We start from the raw sequence: 27,896 nt of genomic DNA on the forward strand, positions 1-27,896 counted from the left end.
TATAATAAAGACTAAATTATTGGATTTCAAGTGACAATGCGGCCCACCATAGGCGCCGGACGCAGGTATACTGGGTATGCCGTGTTTACCTAGCAATTTTTTCGGGTGTGCGGCATACCCACTATTCCGTTAGTCATGAAACTCCCTGAACTAACTGGTAAATTGTGCGAACCCTATGTAAATAAAAATGTAACCATGATCGATTGAATAGCGAAGGAAGAAACGGAACAAGCGGTAACCATGCAAATTTTAAACTGCTGGAACCTTTCGAGTATCTCATACCCTCATGATTTCCAAAAATTGTATAAATGCAACTTCTGCAACTTTTGTTAAAATTAAAAAAAAGCGACTTTCTCAGGTTTTTAGTGCAGCAGAATCTTGCCCTAGTAATAAGCTTATAAAATTTGGAGCTGAGCCACGGCAAATTGGAAGGGGAGTCGCGACCATAAAAGATTAGAAACCACCGGATGTGCGTAGTTTATATAGCTCGGTGGTGCAGTGCGCACAGGCAATAGGCTGATTAATAATCTTATCGGTGTGACATGCCCCGATGTGCAATTACGCTCCTTGCATTTTCGAAGTCATCATCCTCCACCAGCTCTGCCGCCAACTCTGATCATGTTGGCTGAGAGAGGATTAAAATTATATAGTAAGAGATCGAAGAACCAATAATATTGACATACTTAATTCAAATCATTTAACGACCAGACGCAAATAGTAAGCCCACAGAAGTTGCATCGACTACCCTACGGTGGGCCCACAATAAGTGTTTCGTTGTGCGAAGGAAGCTGAAAAAATGTTACTTCGGAATTGTTTACAACTTACAACACACAACCTCATGCTTCTGAACCGGATCGTGACCACCTCTAGTTGATGGACAAAGCTTTGGTGGTGTGACGTCATATTGATCGAAAATGTGCTCATACCTCATTTTAAAATCCACTGGTGGGCACTACAGAGCGTCCGGAATTTGTGTCACAAAAATATGGTAACCCTATTGTAGCATATCAGGTTATGAACTACATCGGAGCTTCTTTTTAATCAACAGATTGCAAGCCAATGTTAGAAATCCCTAATCTGTCTTTACATCCACTGCGGGTAAAATAACAATTCATCATCATAGCAGCCATGCCTTGGCTGTAACGAAAGGATTAATTCCAGTTTCATGAGCAGGAATAATCGAGAAATATTTTACATTTACTTACACGGGTTTTGGTATCAATTTAATTTTTTGATTGATTCGATAACTAGGGTTGCCATACCGTCCTTATTTCTAAGATTTGTCCTTATTCTTAAGCGCCGTGTCTTAAAAAACTCAACTGTCCTTATTTCTAAGAAATGTCCTTCTTTTCGACTTGCGTCCTTATTTTGTCTTATTTTGAGCAACTATACAGAACTTAGATCGTTTCCTCTGCTATCTGTGTTGCATAATATTCTAAAATTATGCTTTTGCGTCGAGATTTTATGACATTATTAATGAAAGGAACTCCCGTGGCATACACACCACAGGATTTAACTTCTAAGTGGTGAGATAGCTAGGTCAGTGAGTGGTACAGTAGTTTCCGCTGTACCAAGCTATCCCAGCAGACGTCATTTTAGTAGTGAACAGCAGCACCAGGTTTCTACCGTCTAGTCAGCAGAATAAGCTGTGGGGAAGGTAGCATTTATTGCGTACTGGAAAAGAGTGCAGTCCTGCGCACGTGCGCAAATGCGCAGTGCTGAAACGGTCTCTGCGCACAGAAAATCTAAGCTGCGCACAAAAATTCGAAGTGATGACTTTTTTTTAGTCGTTGCGCAATGTGCTCCAAGGGACCGCGCAAGCGCGCAGACTCGTGGAAAATTAGAGGGAACATTGCCAGGGGCAAATAGTGTAATCGCTGAAGTCTGAAACCGAGGTACAAGTGCGGCCCATAAAGGTAAATATTACGCTCCGTGAAGAAATAATAATTTGCAATGACGTGCGCCTCACGAAAAAGATTTTTTTTTAGTATGGTCTCGTACGCGTGAGCAATACTGACATCATTTCAATAGCGCAATCTTTTCTGGGAATGGCGAAATAACATGGTTGAAAAAAGATTCGTTTGAATGGGAATCTTCTGTCGATAGATCATACGCTGATATTGTTCTTGCTTCAGTCAGACTTGAATATTCGTATCAATATATCTGATTGTATGTCTTATGACAGGAATGAGGGCATTGCCTGTATTAAGACGTCACATCAGTGTTTTAATGCGGTAGGCTCACTAAAACTACCAGTAGTATAAGAGCGGTCAATTTGACCCGGTCCAATCAGTGTCGAGTATTTTATCACGTAACATCTCTTATCCAATCAGAACGCAGAACAATGTGGGCGTGGTTCCAATACGAGAGAGGTTTTGGTTGTGTGAGAGATGGCATAGTTCCAGTCCAGTAACGCTGAGATATTTAATAGACAGACAGACAGACAGACAGAAGTTTATTTTCATGTGTAAGAAAGTAATGCTGTGAAATGGTGGCCAGCGATACGACCTTCAGGCCTTCAAGTCAGCTGGTCACCTCATACATTAAACAGACAGTCATATATAGGTCAACATGCAATACCAATTACATATAACCCATATATGTATATCTATAATTAATGATTTGGCATATCACTGCTGTCAATCTAGCTATATAATAACAAGTAACTAAACAGTTGGTAAAATAACAAGTAAACAATACAAACGGTACCAAACTCTCAATGGTATGAGAATGAAGAAACTAAACCAGGGGTTCTCAGCCCTTTCTTGGCCGTGGCCCATTTTCCGGTTTGAAAATGTGCTGTGGCCCACCTATTATCTTAGAGTCACAATACTGTTCAATGAGTGGTAGTCGACGGTGCCGATATGCCTATTTATCTAAAATATGCGCATTTTCTCTTAATTTACTGATTATATTTAAATCTAGACCTCTAGGGACATGAAATCGCGCGTAGCGCGACGAAAATTTTCGAGTTGAATAAATATCCTCCAACAAACGACCCACGAAATAATGTTGGGCCCCTTCGAGCTCCCCCAATTGGGGGTCTGGATGTGGCAGTTATGGCCCTCGTAGATCATAGGCTAAAACTCCTGTGTATATTATGATCGTCCGCTGCTCCATTCGCGTCGCGAAACACAATGATCAGGTCCTCCAATATGTATGCTGTACAATGTACATTGTATATCTTGTACCAAACCAACTGAAGTTGCAATGTCAGAATATTCAATCCAATGATACAATCAATTCACGCGACTCTTACATTATGTTCAATGATTTCCAGGCCGGATATTTTAAACGACTCCAAAGATTAATGCGCTCCGCTAAATCCTCAATCCATTACGATTCGTTGCGGTGGTGCAGTTTACCTTCACCAGAAGTTGCTAATAATTTTCAATTATGGTTATTTTTTGTCTTACAAAAATACAACCTGCCAAAGTACAGTAAATCTATACATCAATTACACTTCATTCCGAGTTTATTACATCCCCTTTCAACGGCATACGACATATGACCCTGCCGGAATACTTGGTTACTTCAGCATTACCTTTCAGTTATCATATACTCGAAATTACTTTAGTTGCTGTTAGCCGTAGGTTGTCACGGCCAATGGAAAACACCGCGGTTTGTCCCTCCCGTTTTCGACTTGTTCATGCTGACTCCATACGTGCCACTAAGTCTCATCAAAGTCGGATGAAAAGTTTATGAATATATTTCTAGCGTTTAAGATAACAAATGAAGTTAAAGTTGCAATAATTCTAAAATTTTCTAAATAGCCTTGTGGCCCACCTCAAAATGCTCTGTGGCCCACCAGTGAGCCATGGCCCACCCTTTGAGAACCCCTGAACTAAACAGTAGCCATAAGGTTATGATTGTAAGAGCTGCTTTTTATAATGATATTTAAATTCGTTAAAAGACATATTTTTCAATTCAGTTGGAATCTCACCCCATAGTTTTGGTCCTAAAAAGACAATAGATCTTTGAGCCATTGAAGACACACGTGGAATAAAATAGTTGTTAGAAGAAGCAGATCTGGTATTATAAGTATGGACGTCTTTTTGAAGAAGAAATAGGCCTAGCAATGCATCAGAAATATTGCCATTATGGTATCTATGCATCAACTTTGCAATTTCTAGAGAGTACATTTTAGGAACTGTTAATATGTTGAGGGATCTGTATGCTTGCTGAACACTGTCCCGTGGCCCTAGACGGCATATTGAGCGGATAGCTCTATTTTGTTGAACAGATAAGGCTTGCAAGTACGTTTTGAAAGTTGTGCCCCAAAAAATAATACCATATAACAGATGAGGATGAATTATGGAAAAGTATAGAGTTCTTAGAACTGATCTGGGAAGTAAACGAGATACCCGTGACAGCACACCACAAGCGCGAGAAACTTTTGACACTAGCAACACGATATGGCATCTCCATGATTACGTCATTATGATTGCCTTAGGACTGCAATATGTAATTGTGTAGTACGAGGGATAAATGACGTTATCTCAGCCGGCAATAATGACGTTATCATTCGCCGCCGACACCGCCGCGCCGCTATTAATAAATTGTCGCGTCGCACCGCCCGCCCGCGCGCTAATTTATCGCGTCATTCCCACCCACTTGTAAACATTTTCATGATTTCAATGATTAATAAAAAAATAATTAGGAAATCTCACAAACTAATATAAAAATTGGCTACTATCTTATCATTTTTGTGAAATTGATCTTGTGTTGTTGATGAAAGTAAACAGTTTATGCTTCGTTTTTATAAGCACGACATGATTTAAATAATTTTTAAAATATTGATGGTTATTTTTTCGCGATTTGGAGCAATTACGTAGCCCCACCTAGCAATGATTACTGAAAATAATTATTAAATCTCACAAACTAATATTATTAAAATTGGTTAATATTGTGAAAAAATCTCACAAAGTAATAATATAAAAATTGGCTAATATTGTGAATATCTAATCATTGTGAAAGTAGCAATTATCTCATGTTGTTGATGAAAATGATTAGCTTACGTTGTTATAAGCACCAAAACAGTACTAAAATAATTTTTAGATATTATTACTTCGGTTAGTAGTATTATACACGGGGTTTATACGCGCCCCAATCAGCGTCGAGTATTTGATCACGTGACATCTGTTAGCCAATCAGAACACAGAACAATGTGGGTGTGGTTCCAATACGAGAGAGGTTTTGGTTGTGTGAGAGATAGCATAGTTCCAGTCCAGTAACGCTGAGATATTTATTACGTCATTGCGTAAGTTGATTACCTATGATTGCGTATTGCACCATTACCTATGATTACGTCGCAAGCGTAGTTGATGCTCACTGTTATCTTCAAAACCATGGAATTATTGCGAGTATCACCTACGCTCACTGAAGAAAAGGATGAAATTATATCCACGGCACATTCCTTAGCTAGAAATTTTATCATGTACGAAATCGACGGCTCAAGCGTTAAAGCAAATACACAGGTGGAGAAAACCTTACGACGAGTTGTTAATGAAATATTTGAGCGATATCGAACTATCCTAAACGCAGTCTCCAAGCGCCTTCGTTATAGTGAAGTCAATGAGAAATATAAAGAACATTCACCCATTGAGCGAATGTTCCTCATGATAGCCGATGAAATATTCAAAGATAGTCAAGAGAATTGGGGCCGGATTGTGTCTCTTTATGTGCTTGGCGGCATTCTTGCTCGCAATAACGAGGCTGCGCATAACGGCAGGGATATAGATGCTATCATACAAACAGTCGGGAATTACATTGCTACTAGGAAACGAAAGTGGATAGAACAAAATGGCGGATGGAAGCATTTTGTCACGTGGTATCACTTATAAAAGCTCAATCGCAGTTACTATTTGTTATATTTACATCATGGGCTCCGTGCGAATAAACGATTGTAAGTTTATTGGATCCAAGGCTGTATCTTGGATAGTATATTCGAAATGTATGAAGATGGTTGGGGTGGATGTAATGGAAATATCGTATCCTTTCGCTATAGTAGAATGTGAAGGATGTAATTATACAGAGCTGATAGCATGTGATCAAGACGAAAGAAAAACAATGAAGATATATGATACTGAAGTAACGAAAGAAGAACATCGAGTTGTTTTCAAGTCAACGGCTACAGTAGAACTATCTCATAAATTTGCTAACGCTACTGCTCAAAACTAACATTTAAGCCGTCGCTATCGTCTGGGGATTTAGCTCAGCGGTAGAGCAGCTGTCTTGCAAGCAGAAGGTCACGGGTTCAATTCCCGTATTCTCCACCCTTTTTACGTTGAAGTGCTATTGACGCAACGGTGGTGCAATCATTTCAATTTTGATTGTCACTCAGAATGTGTGCTTTGAAAAGACTGTGTTTCGAGCGAGAAAAGTTTCGGAAATGTTCTGATTCTACTATCAAAGCGGGACCGATTGACGAATCGAATCTATTTAGTTGGTGGGCAACAATTCAAGGACCCCAAGGAACACCATACGAAAAAGGAGTGTTTAAAATATCAATAGAATATCTCACAGAGTATCCGTTTCGAGCCCCGAAGATGAGATTTGAAACTCATATATATCACCCGAACATTAGTGTAAAAGGCACTATATGTGTGGATATTTTGCAGAAGCAATGGTCACCAGCGCTAACTACATCAACCGTGCTGCTATCAATATCTTCGTTACTTGGCACACCAAATCCAAACGATCCTATGAATGCGGAAAGTGCACATCTCTATCTGGAAGATAGACAACTCTACTTTAAACGTGCTCAGCATTATACCGAACGCTATGCCAGAGTCAACTGCGATTAGCGGAGTGATCTATCGTGATTATCGTGATTACAATGATTAAAACTATCATTTGCTTGCGACTTGTTTATGCCTTGTATTGATTATGGATCGCAACCTTTGTAATAAAAACTCCATAATGTGTTGGTTATATGATAGTGCGAGTTAGTGATTTATCGGTGCACTGGTCTGAGCTTGACTTGCGTGCTGATTCGTTGGTCTAGGGGTATGATGCTCGCTTTGGGAGCGAGAGGTCCCGGGTTCAAATCCCGGACGAATCTGCATTTTGCTACTACCTAATACACAACCGAACACGAGTCAGTGATTTATTGAGTTATGAAACGACCATCACAAATGGAATAGGATTATATTACCAACAACAATCGCCTTACCCTTGAAATCAATTACTAAGGGTGATTTATAAAGCACACGATAATGTTCGTCTTTACAGACAATGATATTACGCGATGGGTATGTAACACAATCTTCAATTGGTTTCACTACAATTCTATTATCATAATGGAAAAGTATACACGTGTAGGGAATGGTAATTGATCTCACGTTGGGCAATACAATCATTTCCTCATAATTACGACTCGACTCAAACTGAGTAGCAACAGAAATTCTTGCCATGGTCATGCTTCACTAGCTTGCTCACGTTCTTGACAGCAACATGATACCCATTCCAGTATACAACAAATAGTAAGCAGTACGATGAACACGACAGCTAAGATATCATCGACATCTTCCATTTATATACGCGATCTAGTCAGAGATTCCCAGATTTTTAGTCTACGAAAAACAACAAATTCTTCACTGATTTGTTGAGCAATTCTATGTTTCGATAACACGTCTATGTACATACAATGATTAGGAAAGCGTACAGGCAACCAATCAGTTCCAATGAATAATGTAATATCTCGGTCATGCGGATAAATACGTATATGAAAGCTATCAGATGAAAGTCTGTGAATGCGTTCAGGATTCATTACAATGATTTTTTCTCTGATTTTCAGTCGAATCTTCTCATCTCCAAAGTACTGTATGACAGTGAAGCTATTTGCTCGCATTTCGTTTCAATCTTTGAACAAAGTCCCAGACTATACTATCGTTGTGTTTCTTATCTTTTCCGAAGTGGTCTAAATAAGACAGCGTGCTCATACCATCACTGCGGCAGCTTAGGAATGAAATTGCGTGCGCTCCGCAAGCCTCTGAACGTTTGTGCTGTAATGGTTTGATCGAACTGGTATACTTTTCAGGTTCTAGGAAACAGGGTATTTCGTTTCTGAACGGAGTTATGCCGAAGCTGTCGTGAAAATGAGTTCCATATTCATCAGCGTAGATGCATACCCAGTGACTTCCTGGTTCGTCAGCCTCGTCATAATTAATGATTAATGAGTAGGGAGGTTTCGGTCGCCGAGGAAGTCGATCAATAGGAAAATTTCCTAGATAATGTCGTTTGGTGGAATCGTAACTATACAATATTTCATCTATTTCTAGTCCGTTCATATTACAGTAACGGTGCGAGCTTGGCTTATTTCCAGTATTTTTTGAAATTCCATGAAACAAAGCAGAGTTGTTTCGCTCGCGACACCATCAGCAGGAAAAGTGATCCGCAGACTAAGGGTACCGCTTTTCTGCAGTTCGAAACAGTCGTCTAAATCATCAGCTCGCAAGTTATATACTAGAAGAGTATATCCATTAGCGAATTCCTTCGGGGTGAGAACTCCGATCTGTTTTTCGAGAGCTCCTATGCCTTGAACCATATTGAGATAGGCTTCAGAATAGTGATTGTTTTCAAAATCAAGTTCGTATCCACCTTCCGGTATCAGGAAACCATTGACTTTCAATTCGACACGCTTCATTTTGTTATGAATAAAATTGTATGGATTTTTATCGAACGCACCCTGGAATGCCTTAGTCGCTACCATACCGATGATTAAACGAGTCGGTAGAGTACCCGAATACAGATTACCAATATCGATTTGAGTGGTGTTAGCTGCGAAAGTTCTTGTCAGAAGCTTCATGTCCATAAACGGATATCTAGCTGGAGCATCGACCATCATAGCGGATTTCACATCTTCGCTTACTTTCACACCACACAATTGCAGCTCTTTTTTAATAATTTTGAAATTGCTAGTATTCACTCCAAACAGAAAGAAACTTTTCGGGTTCAAAGTGAGTTCGAACTCCAAGGGTACCTCGTCCAGAATGTAACGGTCTTGTAAGCATAATCCGTGATGTATTCGGCCTCTAATTTCAACAACTTTACTGATTGCAAAAGGCAAACTTCTCGCGTTGTGACCTTTGTTAGCTGCAGCATCGCCTATAGCCTTATCATCTAATTGCTCAGGGGTATCTTTGACCCAACCCTGTGTCAAAAGCGTTGACTTTTGTACGTCTTGTGGGGCGAACAGATAGTTCAAGTAGGCTGAATACGCCTGTAGTTTTATATCCTGCTTGATCGTGTGATTTCCAACTTTAATGTGAAGTTGTGAAATCATTGAATCTAAAATGTTATTGACAACGCCAATATCATCATTTGCAACTAAATCCGCATCGCCTTTCAGCAGTTTCAAACGAAATAAAAAATAAGATTCGCTTAGATCTATGAAATCTCCACACCCCTCGTATCTGAAAGTGATGACGGATTCATTGTCCGAAACAGGGGGTATCTTAATGATACGTTTTTTCTCTACACTCGTCTGAGTAGGTGGTATCTGGAAAAGGTCTAAAGACGGATGAATACCTTCAGCAGATTTGCTATGAATCAGCTCCGTCATGTTCCACGGGTCTACTTGTAAATGAAAAGAGGAAGGCTTGCTAGTTGTATTTAATCAAAAATATCCCGGCGACGTTTTTTCCGTTTGATATTTTTCTTTTTAGGTGCTTTTCTCTTCCCTAGGAAATTATCAAGTGCTTGACTAGCAGCTTGCTTTCCTCTGATTTTAAAGCTTTCTCCAATGTTTTGTCCTCCCAATACATCAGAAGCGACTTCAGCCCCAGTGTGAAGTAGTTGTCTACCCAGAGCTTTTGCTCCTTTGGAAATCAAGGGTACCACACTACGTCCCAAACTGCGAAATAGATTACCTAGACCGTGACCTCTTTGTACTCGACCTCGAAAGTAGTTTATGTCCCCTCCGCTTTGATTTCGATAATAGTGTTGAAAAGCTTCACGATCACAACAGTAATGTGCTCTCATCGTGACGTAAAGCAAGTGTGATATGAACTACAGAACCATTCAGATTTATAGATGCACCTTTATCGTCTCTAATACTAATTCGAATTCGATTGGCATATTCCGCAATCATAGGGAAAAAGTAGATTTTCTCAAAAATGTGATGTTGGTATTCATTGTTAGCTGCTGTGATAGGGATATTTCGCAATAGCGGTGCATTCGTATCGCCGACTGTTTGCGGTCGAATGAGATCGGTATAGACCAATAAATTACTTATGGGTGCGATGCTATCTCGCAGGAACATTTGCGAAGTTAAATATTTTCCTTGCGGTAAATTTTGTTCTCTAAGATTTCCATATACGAAAACCGGATTTCTGATTCTCTTTGGATTTCTTCGGAAATTCGGAAAGGCACCTGCTTCGCTAGGGGGAATGACTAGCATAGCCGTGGAGCTTGACAGCTGATTTATCCATACCTTTGTCTGAGTACGATTGATTCTATCGATCAAGCTTTTGAAATCATAATAATCCCCATTTGGATAATAGTAAAAATTATTGCTTTGCGCTGCCAACAGAGCAGATGATTTTTCCTCTTGAAATTCCCATAACAATCCATTGAAATGGGGTAAAGTAGCTTGAAACTGATTACGAACTGAAAATTCTGCAAGCCCCAACTCCCATTTTCCAGTGATGGGACGCGCCAAGTCAAGTACAAAATCCGATTTCGAACTGCTAATGTGAATGTATTTCATAACGCAATAGCACGCTTTCGAAATTGCAGTACAGCACTAGACGGTGCACTCCGAAAAGGAATTTTTTCACCCTTATCATTCAACAAAGATATTTTTATACGTTCCAATCTATTTATATTTACAGGGAAAAAGAAAGGCTTTATGTAGTATTTGGAAAACGCCTTCTTATCTCCCTCGACTTTCACCACTCGCAATAGGCGCTGTAATGTACCATTGGATTCTTGCGGTTCAATAATATCGCAATGAACGTATACAAAGTCAATCAACGGTAAGGGTGTTATATCGAAATTGAAATGTATTTTTTTCTTTGAGAAAGAATATGCGGATAGCGCTGCTGTATTTGGTAACACGAAAGTCGCGAGAGTGTAGGCATCTGGAATTTCTATATTCTTCAACGTTGCTGTATAATCGTTCTCTGCAGTCACGATATTGCATTGCGTATCCACTCCTGGATATAAGATATCTGTGATGTCTTCGTGTGGAATTGACACAGTTAGGGTATTGCTCTCAGGAAAACATTTTACTGCTACATCGGGGTTGATACTTTCTATGGTTTTTAACATGGCGTAGAGCGAGTCATATTGTCCAATTTTCAGGCGGAATCGTCTAAAGCTTTGTTCGATACCCATAATTTGGAATCCGAAAGAAGCTTGCGAATCGATACGTTTTTCAAAATCTCTTGGAAAACTGATCTCCGTCAGCGCGACTTCATTTCTCTCTACATTTCTTGCCGTCTGCATTTCATTGACATATTCTGCGGTTGTATTGCCAGGAAACATGTCCATAGAAGCATTGGAAAATAACGTAACATAACTCATAGTTTAGGTATTTTTGGAGCTGGTAACATATAACCCACACACGACGATAATAACGATACCCAAAGCTCCTTGTTTTCTTGAACGATTGTTAAATTGTAGAGTGAAAATATCACTATGATCAATATAACCACGACTTGAGCGATGAATTGATAAAAGTTACGGTTTGACGATATCTTTTTGATCGATCCAGGAATTGAATTCTGGTCCATATCCTAGCCATTTCACTAAATACTGACGGTGTTTGCCGCGTTGACGTCTCTTTATAATCTTTTCAACACGCCACTCTGTAGGTTCGGTCACTACCTGTAGTTCTTCTCTGTAAAACCTCCCGTCGATGACGTCATGATTATAGTCACGCAAGCGATACATCGGAGGGTCACCAGCCATTGCGTTGATGATATAAAATATCTCAGTTGTCCAATTGGGTCTACTGCTCTTTTCAAAAAGCCCGCGAATTTTCGAAATGCGTACGGCTGTTCCTTTCGTTAGTGTGGGAAGTGTAGCTTGTCGAAACCCGTACATTTTTTGCCAAATAGCTTCTTGATTGTGTGAATTGACTTGACTAGGAGCCATACCTAACGACGTATGTTTGGTGTGATTATAGGAATATACGAAATCCTGTAGCACGTCGATGTATTTACTGGTGTTATTCTTTGTGAAATAGCGGTACAAGATTGCCTTGAAAGTCCTAATACAGCGCTCGGCGAGAGACGACTTCAATTCGCTTTTTGTGTAAAAGTAGCGAACTTTATTTTTCTTGAGAAAGTTTTGAAAAGCTCGATTGGTATATTCTGTACCTCTATCAGTCTGCAACACTAAAGGCAGCCTCTCATTGAACACTTGTCGGAAAGCAGAAATCATACTGCGACCAGTTTTATCTTTAATTGGAATCAACCACACAAACTTTGAAAACGTATCAATAACCAAAGCCAGATATCTAAATCCACGATTGTATTTAGAAATAGACTGCACATCAATCAAATCGCTTTGAAACTGACTATCAATTCCAGAGACCACCACCTTCTCGCGACTAAATTTTTTTCGTATAGGAAAATGCAGGGTATAACTTTGTTCTGATTTCAACCATTCTTTGTCTTTCTGTAAATAAGCTCCTCTATAGGAGTTTGGTTTGCGCGGATCGAAATAGTCTTGCGTCATGTCCATAACTTTCCTGTGTAGCGTTGATTCGGCTTTCGTTTGCGCGGACCGTCAATGCTTTGCCAATTAACTGGAGGTTTATTGGCTTTCTTCTTTTTAACTTTTTTCTTTGAAGTTTTAGGTGTATGGGGCGGAGTTACCGCTTCGTAATTGCTCCAAATCTCGTGCGTCGCGGGCGGAGGTGTCGCGTCAAATGTGTTATTAATAGCGGGCGCCGCTCCGGGCGGATGCGACGCGGCAATTGTTTCATCGGTAGCGGGCGCTGCGGGTGCGCGGGACGACGACTTGATCAATTTCTTATTTGCACGTAGATTTCTCAATAGTCTAATGCCGTGTTGAAATAGTGCTAATTTTTCGATGCGTGTCAAATCAGAGTCCCTGATGCTTGCGATATGTTCATTGAATTTCTTTTCGTAGGCGTCTTTTGATTGTAAAGGCGGGAAGTATAATTCACGCATGTCTAGTCAATCCACCTAACAGACTTCCAATAATCGGAATTGCAGCACTTAAGATCGCTATAAATCATTAAAGTTAGATCATGAATCGAATCGAATCACATATATATTCACCGGATAAAAAGCCACCCTTTTGAAATACTTTTTGCTTCTGTTTTTGAGATTTACAGCACAGCACTTTGCGAATGTTAGTTTTATGCTTCTTCAGTCGTGCCTTACTCGTACTTGAAATAGCTATATTACCCGAGACAAGATTACGGAGACACTCACACACACAGCTAGTAAAAGCTTTGTGAGTTAATAGCTCGTTACGCTCCTTCTTTTTAGCACTCTTTAACAGCTTCAACTTGATAAGATGATTATTTAAAGTTTTTTTCAAAACACCGCGTGACCTCGCCATTGCGAATGATAGTGAATGTTCGAGTACAGCGCTATTTATTCCGAATACACGGTCATACGTTCGCTTGGAAAAATGTTGCTGCGAAGTCGATACTGTTCGGGTGTTTCCTGCGTCAAATCGACCATGATATAACTATAAGGCTTACGAGTTGCTCTCTTGTAGGCTTCCGTGAGAAAATTTGGTTTATCTGGAAACATTTGACGTGAAAGATATCGAATCTGGGCAGAATCACGAGGATTTTTCATGATGACAATATAGTTGCTAGACAGCGTAATGTCACGGAAGCCTGCTCCTCGGTGAAATAGATTTTGACAGAGAAACACCACTGAGAGCGACATATGATGACTGTATCTGGTGAACAGTTCACGCACTTGACTTGCTTGCGTCATCATGTCATCTAGCACAATTAACGTATGTTCACTATTAGCTCTCTGTAAATCTTTCAACTTGTCTAGACCCTTGTAAAATTGCACTCCTTTCATCTTATCATACAACGGTTGATAGTTATTATATAACCAGATGATCTTTCTCGGTCGAGGTACGATGAGCTTGTCGGCATTTTGTATGATTCTATAGGCGAAAACTGTTTTTCCACTGGACGATGCTCCACTAATTATCATACGAAGAGGCGAGTATAAAACACGTGCACGGTTCATTTTATTACAATGAAAGCGGTACAGTATGTATGCCATCCGGCAAAACAACTCTTTTATAGTAACCATACGACAAAGCAGAACGATATTGCTTATAAGTGAAAATATTACCATTGAAACAGCGAAACCCAGAATTAATCCCTCCGCAAGTGGAACGGTTTTGCAACACGCCTTCAAAATCCTTGAAGGTCTTAGAGGCGGATTTACTCAAACCTTTGGATGAATATTTATCAGTCTCACCCTTGCAGTAATACGTTTTCGAGTTCAATCCAATAAACCCGTGACCCTCCCATTCTACTTTAAACAGACCAGGAATTCGTTTAGCATAATTGTAAGCAGCGATACAGCACGGTTCGGTGGTTTTGAAAGCGATCGGATCACGCTCAAAGTCTGCTCGATGCAGCGCGCAAGCTCTCTGTATGAGCCATTCATCATGAACTTGAAAAAATTCTTTCCTTCGCGAAGGTTTAATTAGGGAGTAGATTGAATCAGCTGATAAACTCAGATATTGGCTATCAGTATCTCCCTCCAAATAACTGAAGTCGCATTCCTCTAAATACTCATGTAAAAAGTCATACAGAAACGAAAGCATGCGCAATTTACTGGAGTTAAAGATGAATAGACCTACAATGATCGGTTGATCGACGTCAATTGAATCTGGTAACGAGCTAACCTCGATCAGATCTTCAGAAAGTTCGTCGGCGTCAATAAAGTTTTTTTTCTGAATGTGTGATTTCAACTCATCACTTTTTACATAGGTATGGTTTCTGTACTTCATTGGGTTCTGTATAGTGGACCCAAACGCGGAATTTCCACATAATTTGAAGGTCAAGGCCTCCATTTCACGTGCTGGGTCTTTAGGGGTTACATCACCCTTTCGCCTTTGCGTTACGACAGAATTTACAAACTTTTGAAATGGTCGTTTGGCTTCGTATTCCACGGCTTGATATATGCGAGTAATAATCATACCGTGATCCATGTACCAACCCAACAAATCACTTGTAATTAGTTGTTTCTCAGTGAAATAACTAGACCCCAAAAACTTCTTTGGAAATTTCACGTTGTTTTGACGGGCATATTCGCGCATATGTTCGCCGACATCGCATAAATCTACCGAGATATGTTTACAAAATGGCGGAAATTCTGCATATTTTGCTTTTAATTCATCGGGGCAGTACGCATCGACTTCCAATGCACCAAAGAACTGTTGATGAAATACGCGATCTAATAGTTGATTCGCAGTGAGATAATATTCTTTTGTTACATTTCTTTGTAGTGACGAAACAAACTGTGCAATGTCAGGGTTGAGTTTCATGCGATTCCATTCACATTCGCGTATTGATATTATCGTGTATCCCAACTCTTCGAGATAGGCAGTAATTTCTTCTGTTTTAATACGTCGCTCAATGTTTGCATCGTTCTTATAGCAGCGATCACAAGAATGAAAAAAACATCCATGATACTGCAATATCAATTGATGTTCAAGCGAAAACCCATCAACCGAAATCTGACGCGAACCAAGTTTAGCTTGCTTGCCGTTCCAGGCGTGTTGAATTGAAATACCGCGTTGATAACTTTCATAAGTAAGCCATTCGAGTTCTGCCATCGCGGGGTAAATTGGCTTTCTGTGAAATTTTTGTTTGGTTTCGTCATACAACCACCTGATTGGAAATCCACACGGCATGCATTGATCGATGGATGCGAGGTAGAGCGAATTTGCGTCGTATCCTATTATCTTTTTCACGTATTTCGCTGCGTCGCCGTACTGAATTTCACGAATTTTCGTTTCGTCTTTCATTGCAAATCGCGTCGATATTTGTGACAAACCGCCAAATAGATTGTTCACTACAGTTTGATGGAGATCAGCATTCGCTTTACTGAACAACGCGATGTCATAACATTCCGCAAACATGAGTCGATTGGCTATGCTTGGTAAACTGATAGCAGATTTGAACATGTCAATACCCAACTTTTGATAAAAGGCAGCGTTATTACCTAACGCAACTAGAAAGCCAATCACATCACTTTCGTTATAAAAAGTCAGAAAGTCTCGCATGGTTTTCATTTGCAGACGATTCCACATATCTACGCATTCTTGGTATTGCGCCGCGGTGATATTAGTGCCTCGATGACTGCTATAGAACATTTCGTGTGAAGGCAATTGCGTGTCATTCAATTTATCAATACAAGTCATGTACTCGTATGGAAAATAGAATTTTTTGTCCACCCCATTTCCATAAATTTTCAAGTACGCGTCCAAACTATAACCCGGTGACAGAAACAGCGAAATGTCAAGGAATTTCAATCGGTTGGTACTGATGGTCAGATATGCGCTGTTTCGTTTCAAAACGAAAAATCCACTTTCTTCTTGCAGTATAGGAATCAAATATTTTTTACAAAGATTCAAGTCGTAACGAGCCGAGTTGAATCCAATCACAGGTATTTGATCCAACCAAATTTCGAAGTGACGATACAAACGATCTAAATAGCGAGTTTTGCCTGGTTCAATTGCGTTGCGATGCTCTATTAACATGCGAAAATCTTTCAATTCTTCTTCAAATAACTGGCGCATATGCGAAGATGCGATGTTTTGAATTTCATATAGTTTTGCCACCATATCGTTAATTAAAACGTTGGGATCACCGTTGGAAATGAGTGTATGCGTTTCATTCGTAACATTATCTGAGAGAGATACCGATACCGCGACATGCTTATTAACAATTTCGACTTTCGGTGTGTCAGCTCGAAGATTTTCTTTTTCTAGTAAACTCTCGAAATCATAAGCGATTCTGAAGGGGTAATATCGTTTTTCAGCGCTAACCAAAATTCCTTGTTCGGCCATTCGCTCAAACACAGTCATCTTAGGGCGATAAATACCGAAACCGTGTCGCTGTTTTTGGGGACGCTCACAATCAATGCTTTTCATATGCTCTACCAAATGATCTTTTCTAGTAAAGAAAAATTTACACTTGTCACACATATAGGTAGACGTGTACAATGTCAGGTCCATAATCAGGCAACAGTGATGATCTTGCATGTGAATAGGTATAGTCATTCCATTAGCATGAGAATTACGCAGCATGACTGTGCCTTGATTACGTTTTTCATAAAGCAGTATTTGAACTTGAAAACAATCCTCAACTTTTGATAAGTCTTCAAAAGCTACTCCGTTCTCAGTTGAGATATCGTAACGAGTTGTGAATTGCGCAGCTAATTGCCGAACATGTGTTTCATTACGCGCTTTTTTCATACTATATGAAACGCAGCGAAAAATACATAAAGAATCCTCATATGGTTTGCCTTTTTGGTTACGCAGGAAAGTCATGATATGTCTACATTTGCTTAATGCTTGCATCTCCGGGGAAATGATAGTACTTCCACCGAGTAAAGCTCTATCCATTTCATAAATATAAATGGAAATATGCAACACATCAGCACAGTAGAATTTCGTATCTGGTCGCACTCGATTGGCATATTCAAAACCTGCCGTCAAATCGATCTCATTCGTGACGGAATCGAAATCTTCGCGCGATATGATAGTTTTAGGGACATTAAAAACCGCTTGAGAACTCTGAGGATGATAATAACTATATCTGGATGTGTCACGGTTGAATAATAAGTACCCATACGCGAAATTCATCTTGAACTGACGATATCTTCTGGGGTAAATGTCTGCAATACGCGCGTGAATTTCGAGCGGACCTCTTCCGACCATTCGAATGTTGATGATTTCTCGTAAGTTGTTTCTTGAAGTCCATGTCGAATCGATGATGGAATCGTAGTGTCTTTCAATCACCTCAATGCCGTCTTGTTCGAAACCCAGCGTTTCGTCAACCAGAAATCCACGATCTCCATATCGCCTGCGCCGCGCCATAGATACTAGTATCTGAAAAAATATCAAGACAATAGTCAGTACATATATTAGAAATTGAATCCATATTTCAAGCGCAGTTTACATTTAATTACACCGTATAGAAACACAAACTTAATTTTTTCAAGACGCTGAATCTCAACAATGCAAGCATTCGAGTCACTAGATAGTTTTTCAATGTCTTTCATGGTGTTTTTAATTATGTTTAGAAAATTTTTCGAGTAGTCTTGGTCAAATACTTCCATCGAAACAAGTCGATTCCACATAGCTTCCATCTTCAAATCGTCGTCAACTAGACCTTCGATCAAAGACATAGTGTCTTGACGCGAGCGCTTTCGGCTTTCATTTTGACTCTGATATATTTTGCTCATGTCTTTTCTCGGAGCCTGCATCGTTACACTTTGATGAGGTGCGTTCATATCTAACAAGTCACTTATGTCAATGAAGTTATCCATACTGAGCTGCGAACAAAAAAGATTGAATTAGCACTGTATCAACATGCATCAAAATATTAGTACTAAATCAACATGCATCAAAATCATTCACATTCCTCGTAAGTACGTTTGATATCACGAAATTTAGCATAGAAACTCATTGCATGCATATCAGTTTCTACTTCATTGCCGTTATTGCGAGTTTTTACTGAAGTACGATTCAATAACGAATACAGAACAGTATCACGACCATGACTATTCAATGCTTCTACTGACGGATCGTAAAGTTTATTTCCAAATTTTACGACAACAGTTTTTCCGGCAAATGATAGTGGGTACTTTTCAGTCATGATCTCAGAGCCATTTTTCACATCACAAAACATCCAGAAAGAGGCAGGCTTAATCAAGCCATAATCGCAGTTCACAGCTGTGCGTTGTACTGTCATAATAGTCTCTAGGAGAGCAGCATTATTCATGAAAATACTAGCGCAATTCGGAAACATACAAATAGATTTGTCGGTATCGTAATATCTGAATGCATCCAACTTTTCCAAAGTACTCAATACATAGTTTGCTATATCACTAGTCAAAAACATATGAGTCAGTATTTCTTTACCAGAGTGACAATCACCATCAAACCAAAAATTCGGGGCTATATCTCTGCGGCGAACATAACCTTCAAAGATAGAAACAACGAGCGCAGCCCTGAGGAAATTAAGACTACGCATTTGTCCAGCATACCAAATTTCGGTGATATTTTTTTCAAGCGCAGAATACAAAAACACAGCATTTTGAATCGTGGGTTGAGGACTTAACTTTTCGATCACTTTATTGAATTTTCGACTTCTCATATAATCACTTGCCAGAATTTCACTTGTACTGGATTCGCGCAACACTCGAATAACAGAAATCACAGAGCGCCTACGAGCACTAACATTTGTTGAATCAGACGAGGCACTTTGATCACTAGCTAACGATCTAATATTCGATATCATTGGCGAATCATCATCAGACAGACCACTTAACATCGCTGTTTCTGTATCTTCTCGGGTGGACTGCTTGTTCGAAGGCGCTACACCAAAATGACCATTTTTCATGATATTGCGTATCTCTGCACGCGCTGCTTCCGTACGACGAATTTTGATTGGAGGACTATTCTCATCCGTACGTCGAATTTTAAGAAAAGGTTGAGTGTTTTGCCAATCAAAACCTTCGCTGGTTGATTTAGCTTCACTGCTATCATCACCGGTGATGTCAATCACATCAACTTGAGTCGTACTACTTTCGTTATCTACTGCGACTTGTTCCATCTCGTCATTTACGGCTTGTTCAGTATTCATTCTCAATACTCAATAACTAAAGTACGCCGTATTCGAAATACTGAGCGTATCTAAATCTATTCCCTAACGACGTCTGCGCGATACTCGACAATAACAAAACGCAGCTGTTCGAACGTAGTGGAACTTAGCATTGGTAGCTCTAAATGCGCCGTTAAAATCAATTCCCCAATGAGTTAGACAACAGTGCGTTACTCGTAGCGATTCAATCGTAATACTCTATAATATCAAAAACGCAAATGACTGCGATCTCTAAATAGTAGTCGCATAGCTGAGGCTAAACAACGCGAATAAATACTGGGTTGGCCGAGTGGTTAAGGCGTTGGGTTTAAGTTCCAATGAGCAAGTGTTCACGTGGGTTCGAATCCCACACCTAGTACTGTTTGCGATCACAATAAACGCGCATGCTTGCGCCTCTGAAACTAACGTTGACAGCTGCGGCTATGAAACTGCGGCAGTTGACAGTTGCGCAACGTTCGAGATAATTTAAGTTTAAAAATAACAGCTGCGGTGTTGAATTTGAATCTGCGGCTGTTGCGAAACAGTTGCGCAACGTTCGAGATAATCATTTAAAAATAACAGCTGCGGCGTGAACGTTGAATTTGAATCTGTGACAGTTGCGAAACAGCTGCGCAATGTGCGAGACATTCAATCATTTTAAATTTTTAAAAAATCAGAGAAGACGCCGAGGTCTATAAAACCACAGTAGCTAGTGCATAATTTCAGTTCTATTCAAGAGACATGGAAAAGATCAAGCCGTGCGGAACGCATCAATCAATAAAGAATTCCGAGGGCGAAATACTATATGAACCTTGTGATTTATTAAATCAACCCGTCTTTCATAAAATGAATTTCGATAGACGCTTGCAATCATTCGAGTCTCATAAAGAGAATTTCAGAGTTAGTGCATTTGAACTCGCGACTTGTGGGCTATTCCACTTAGGGTTCAATAATCACGCCAAGTGCTACATTTGTGGTCAATTGTTTGATAACTTGACAAATTGTACAGATGTCTGGAGCGAGCATGCTAGACTCAATCCTTCCTGTCCTCTGATCATGAAATTAGCAAAGGATTCTAAGTTCTTTCGCAACGTGCTTATTCGTATACCGCATAGCAGTTTTCGTTGAATCTTTAATGTGTGTATTTTTTGTTTAGATCGAATCATGTCTATAGCAATTAGAGCCGAGTCGCAACTCCCAGAAGGACCTCTTCGGAAAGACATTTACATTTTCAATAACATATCGAAGCTTCGAATCGAAACTGCAGACGATCAGCTGATTGATCCTCGACAAGTACGTGTGTTTCCAACGAATGGCGCAATTCAACGATTCAAAGCAAGTTTAACTCACAATGGGAAGCTCGTTGCGTGTTACACTCGAGAAGGTATCGAATACTTTCAGCAAATCAATCTCGCTGATGAATATATATTATATTCTCCGTCGAACGTCGTCGATGACGTAGAAAATTCACCGCTGGGGTGGATTTTACAAGAAACATCGCGTTACATTGCGCCGAATGGTCAAATACAGCCTATGGATCGCGCTAAAGCGGGATTTCCAAATGGTTATGGTAACTTTGCTGGGTATTCGAATGGTGGGATGCCGAATGCCAATGCAAGTTTCCGGAATGCTGGCAATGCTACTGGAGCCTTTCCAAATAGCAATACGCAATACGGCAATCGCAGATGGATGCCAAACAATTCTCAGCAATTTTGAATTGTCTCGGAAGCGCGCTCAATGCGATATCAATTGTTTTATTGCTATGTGAGTGGAAATAAAAGCTTCCTGTGATTATGATTGTTGTGTTCGATGATTTTCATTGCTGATAGACTTATATCAAGATAGCATCAGAGGTAATTTAATTGATCAGCCCTGTAGAGCAGCTTTATAAGCAGGTCACTCAAGTTTAGTACTCTCCGTAGAGGTTATTGCACAATCTATCTCTAATATGCTGCAATACAGACAGGTTCAGACGTGTCTATTCACTTCCGTCGAGTGAGTTTTATAACACATTTTACACAATCACATGAGCAGTTTATTAATAACCAACAAGCACATTTACTAATCGTTCAGAACAAGCCGTAGAGCTTCTTTGAGATCTTGGCACGCTTTCTTGATATCAGAATCCCTTTTTTGATTTGCGATGTAAAAGCAATAACAGTTTCGCATAGATGAGCATATGATTACGAATAAACCGATATTGAAGTCTTCTGAGAGCATATTCACTAGTCCGCGCAATTCTCCTCTTAGTACGTTATGTCTTTCAGAGCATTTGAATTGCTATTCGAAGGTATCTGACAGCTGTGAGCTAATTCTTCAAGTTTGTTCATCGTAGCGTAACGACCATTTTTACGAATCCATAACTGTATCATTTGATATCGTTGCTCAGTTAAGTTATAGCAATCCATGTATTGACATTCGGCAATTTCATTGTCAGATAGCTCAAGTTTTTCACGTGCAAACCTATACCAGTTCATCAGGTCAATTCGATCCATTATGACGTATATATCATTAGCAGTAATCTTTGACATATTCAATCTGCAGCCTACAGCGAATAATCATGTAATAAATATTACACGTTATATATTACCTTGCACTTGCTTCAACTGCAAAGGCAATCAACGCAATATTAACGTAATCATATCTCGGTGTTACTAAAGTAATCAACTACACATATGACGTAATCATGAACATGCTTCAACTACACAATCATAATGACGTATTTCTCAGTGTTATTGGACTGGAACTAGACGCAATCATGACGTAATATCTCAGCATTACTGGAACTAAGCAAAGCTGCTCTCGTAATAACTAAAGTAATCAACTACGCATGTGACGTAATCATGGTAATCATGGTGCAATACGCAATTGAAGGTAATCAACTTACGCAATGACGTAATAAATATCTCAGCGTTACTGGACTGGAACTATGGTATCTCTCACACAACCAAAACCTCTCTCGTATTGGAACCACACCCACATTGTTCTGTGTTCTGATTGGCTAACAGATGTCACGTGATCAAATACTCGACGCTGATTGGGGCGCGTATAAACCCCGTGTATAATACTACTTCGGTTTTAACTTTGGAATAATAATTAATAATAATATTTTTTCATTATTCTTTGAAATCATTGTAGCTTATAACGGGTGAACTCCTTTATAATAATATTGTTGCTTTGTGAATATCTTATTAAATTTTAGTTAAATTATCGATTATCTTGTGTTGTTGATGAATTAGTTCGCATAAAAGACATTCACTGTTATAATCTACATCAGTGATTCCCAAGTGCGGCCCTGAGGGCCGCATGCGGCCCCCAGATAGCCTTCCTGCGGCCCCCAACATATATCAAAAAATCGATTTATGACAAAAATAAAATTTCTATCTGTAAAATACTCTTGCTTGGCTTGACATATGTGGTTTTTAATTATAGAATTGCAGGAAAGTTGTGAATTGTGAGTATCGACTGCTAACGTTATGTCACTGCTGTTTCAATGCAATGTGCCCCAACTTTCCAGTTGAACGAGCAGTAGCTATAGATATAAATAGGTATTGAAAACTTTCAAAACCGGAGGAAAATCTCTCCCTCGTGGTCGCTTGACTAAAAAAGAAAGAGGCTCAACTCCCGGGAAATACAGTTTTTCTTTCACATTAACAGGTGGTTGACTGAAAAAAAAAACTTCCAGGTCCAGCTCCGAAATAGCCGCCGTAGCGTTCCTACAGTGCTGACTTAATGTATATCAGTCGAAGTTGGCCCTATGTAATCAAAATCCTCAAAAAAGAAGACATTTGGGCGTCCTCCGAGGACACTTTAAAAAAAATCAAAAAAGAGGACAAATCATCTTAAAAGAGGCCGTATGGTAACCCTATGATAACTAGATGTGCTACACGTGACTCACGGTTCAATACGCCGAGATGCATACTGCTTAGTCGGCTAAAAGCAGCATAATTGGTAGTCCTATATTCAGGGCCGTAACTGCCGCACCCCAAACCCCCCAATTGAGGGGGCCGAGCTCGAAGGGGCCCAAAATTATTTCGTGAATTGGCATAAATTATAGAGTATTTTTTGAAAATTTATGCAACTTCTTAAAAAAATTTTCGCGCCGGGCGCGATTTCAATTCGCCGCATATCTTGATTATTGGGTACTATTCCCCAAGAAAAAATACGCAAGATTTATAAAAATGGGCATATCAGCGTTGGCCATGACCGCACCACAACGCACCAAGACATTTAAAGTCTTAGGCCATGTAACATGTGACTCCAATAAGTGTGAACGATCGGCAGCGAGAAAGCCATGGCCGTAAAGGACTGCTTTTATGCTGACCAAAAACTTCGAAATACCAAAAACTTCGTTATATATACAAAATACATATAGGTTTATTTGTCCATATAGGCGCCTAAATGACTGGCGCCGAATGTTCTTGTCTTGGCAATCTGAACCTATCAAGATAAATACCATCCCGCAGGAAAGAAAATTACATGCCAGCGAAGAAATACCAATTGATCTGAAATCGTGTGATGTTCCAGTTTAGTAGGTTTGGGCAATTCTACATTTTTTGATATAGCAGACAGGATGTCACGGAATAACATTATGTGAAGAAGTCATACCTAGGGGTCTTCCCGCCCGAAGATGTTTAATTTTATGGGGTCTGCAGTTTCAAAGACACTCAGCTCTACCGGTAAATTGGATTACGTGGGCAAAGACGACAACCACGCAATTTTCGAACTTATTCACCGTATTTATCATGAATTATCGAAATATTCGGGCGTCGCGCTGTCTCAATAAACAGTACAACTTTAATTTCGTGGCAAAAGCGAACAACGTCATGCGGGGTCAGTTTATCACCCTATGGGAGCCCGGGGTCCTGACGAAGTGCCGTTACGTTCCAGCCAACGGGTACCCCCGGATATGTTTAATTCCTATTGAGGGGGCCTATACCTTTACAAACACACCTCACTCAATCAATCAGATTACCTGAACAGAGACAAGATGAAAATTGATAGCAATACATGCAATTCCCGATCATATTGACCGATTCAGTCATGAAACTAAAGAAATTTTTCGCGCTTCGCGCGTTTAGACGAGAAAAGCTGATTCACTCAACAGACACCCAATGCAGCAGATAAGTAGCGGTAAACGGTGTACAGTTTTGAAACCTCGCCAGGGCAATAAAACTACTCCGAAATAGCCATTGTGACTGTTTGGGTCCGTTTCATAGCCATAGTATTCGTGCGGCCCCGACCGTACTCTGAAATTCTAAATTTGGCCCTCACACCGAAAAAGTTTGGGAACCACTGATCTACATGATTTAAATGATTATTAAAAATAGTTTAAATAGATCCCACAGAATAATAATATAAAAATTGGGTAATATTGTTAATCATTGTGAAATTAGCAATTATCTCATGTTGTTGTTGAAAATGATTTTAAATCTCAGATTTTTTGATAAGCGATTCGCGCATGAAGCAGCTCTACCCACCCCAGTACTATACTAAAGTATTAGATGTGTAGTTAAATGTATATTTTGCCAGATTTTTCTTTTATGACTCAGCTAAAAAAAATTACTCAATATTCATTGAAATCATTGTAGCTTAGAACGGTGAACATCTTTTTGTATAACAAGCTCCAAGTTTAATTAGAATTAGAGCTTCACAAGATTCAAACACCTTGCAACCCGCATGAAGGTGCATCGTATCATTACACAATAATGAACTTCATTCGATAGTCAACATTTAAAATGATAGCATTTGTAGTGCATACGGTAAGGTACTGCTACACTATCCATTAACCAAGAATGTATTCAACTAATTCCCTATAGAGCAGTGGTTCTCAACCGCCGGTCCGCGGACCGGTGCCGGTCCGCGACGACTTTGCTGCCGGTCCGCCAGGCATTTTACAATTTTATACCTTAAATTCAAGATGCAATATGTTGAAGGCTTGTCCATTGATAAAATAAATAAAACATCAAAATTTAAACTGATTGAAAGCTTCGTGAGATAACATTAGGTGTGGAAACATTCGACTTGAAGTTCAAGCTGTATCATTTGACGACATGCGAGAGACAAGTACGAGCTGACTCGCTAAAATGCGCAGTTTGCACGATCATTCGTTTTCTTTCATTTTGTGAAGTAGCCTAGGCCCTATCGTAACTGCCGCACCACAAACCCCCAATTGAAGGGGGCCCAAAGTTATTTCATGAATGAACATAAACTATAGAGCATTTTGGTTGAAACTTCATCCAACTTTTTTCAATTTTTTTCACGCTTTGCCCGATTTTGTGCCACTCAATACCTTGATTGTTTGGTGCCCTTCCGCCAAGGGATATGCATGATTTAGTACATTAAGCATTTTCGGCGTCAGCCATTGCCGCGCCACGACGCACGAACACATGATGAAGTTTAGGCTAACATAGGTATGCGAAAAGTGTGCCAAAATTTTGCAGCGAGAAAACCTTGGCCGAAAAGGACTGCTCTTTGTAGACCGAAAACCTCGATATACATATGTCAAATTGTCCATAGGCACCTAAATGGCTGGAGCCGAATTTCGCTGTCCTGGCAATCTGTACCCCACAGGAGAAACCCAATCCCACAGAGAAAGTTATTTTCGAGTGAAGAAATAGTAATTTGGAATTGTGTGCGTCTTTTAGTTTAGTACGCTTGGGCGATTTCAATATCTATTCACTATATAACAGACAGTAGGTCATGAATTAATGACATGCAACGAAGGAATTGTTGCCCGAATATGTTGATACATGCCCTAAATTTTCCAAGACGACACCTCACGCAGCTCTACCGGAGAATCTGATAATTATGAGAGGATAAAAAAAAATATAGCAATATGTACGCAATTAGCAATATTAATGACTGAATCTGTCATGAATTATAGAAAATTTCCGCGCTTCGCGCGATTGGCTACGTAAACTCTCTGTCTGCACTGGGTAAAATGGATTTGCTCGCAATTACTGTTGAAAGCATCCATTTAACTTTAGGGGGCCCAAGACCAACGTTTTTCGGGAGGTTGACTGACGACATGCCTTTTCGGCGCTGGTTTTGTGTATGGCCATTGGCCAGGTATAGCTGTTGCAGGTGTTTTCGTGCAGCGCATTGTATCCGTAGAAGCCAGAGTAGCCAGAGTTGTGTGCAACGAACATTCAGCAAGGTAGCACGACAAGGTGCTTGGTTCGATTCCGAAACACTTCTCCCGATATTGTCGAAGAGAAGAATATTATTCGAGTTGGCGTGGTCGGTTGTACCCATGGCATACGACGCGAAAGACTATACATGACTCTCAGCGGTAGCACGTTCATCTGGGAACGGCAATTTTACCTCGACTCAGCAGACTCACTACCGTAAAATCACATGGATGCCATCATGAACATGATTACTTACGATCAAAAGCCTAAAAATGTCACTCTTTAGCACCATATACTTGACAAAAACGGCTGCATACTTTACATTTCGGGTTGATATCAAATTCTGAAAATCCACCGGCTCGCCAAACATTTTTTAAAATTTTACCGGTCCGCGAGGTAAAAAAGGTTGAGAACCACTGCTATAGAGCACAGCTGTTGTCACAATGAAATGTTGACTATCGAATGAAGTTTATTATTGTGTATTGATAGGATACACCTTCATGAGGTTGCAAGGTGTTTGAATTTTATGTAGCGCTAATTCTAATTAAACTTGGAGCTTGTTCTACAAAAGATGTTCACTGTTATAAGCTATACAATGATTTCAATGAATATTGAAAGAAATATTATTATTCATTATTATTCCAAAGTTAGAACCAAAGTATTAATACTTGAAAAATGGAATATTTTAAACATATTTAAATCATGTTTGGTGCATATAACAACGTAAGCTGATTATTTTCATTAACATCACCGGATAATTGCTAATTTCACAATGATAAGATATTCACAACAGAACAACACCTAGAGATCAAAATCCAGCACGAAGCTCGCAGTGTCTCTGAAAAGCATGCGTAACTGAAACAGGTTGAACAGAACTAGATTAGAATTTGACCGTGCTTTGCAAACAATGTAAAAGAATAGAGGCG

General features: G+C 39.7%; 1 protein-coding gene and 3 non-coding genes across 5 annotated transcripts in view; all 4 read left to right on the plus strand.

The window, feature by feature from the left end:
- The window catches only part of LOC145437845 (adhesion G-protein coupled receptor G7-like), a 449,423-nt gene that overhangs the window by 198,821 nt on the left and 222,706 nt on the right, over positions 1-27,896 (plus strand). The window lies entirely within an intron of this gene.
- On the plus strand, positions 6,204-6,275 carry Trnaa-ugc (transfer RNA alanine (anticodon UGC)). Its single transcript has one exon. It is a non-coding gene; the product is annotated as a tRNA-Ala (tRNA).
- On the plus strand, positions 6,992-7,063 carry Trnap-ugg (transfer RNA proline (anticodon UGG)). The gene has a single exon. It is a non-coding gene; the product is annotated as a tRNA-Pro (tRNA).
- Trnal-uaa (transfer RNA leucine (anticodon UAA)) lies at positions 20,134-20,216 on the plus strand. The gene has a single exon. It is a non-coding gene; the product is annotated as a tRNA-Leu (tRNA).

The sequence above is a fragment of the Botryllus schlosseri genome, chromosome 4 (genome assembly GCF_051294905.1).
Source record: "Botryllus schlosseri isolate E-star chromosome 4, Bs_hap1, whole genome shotgun sequence".
NCBI classification, from domain to species: domain Eukaryota; kingdom Metazoa; phylum Chordata; class Ascidiacea; order Stolidobranchia; family Styelidae; genus Botryllus; species Botryllus schlosseri.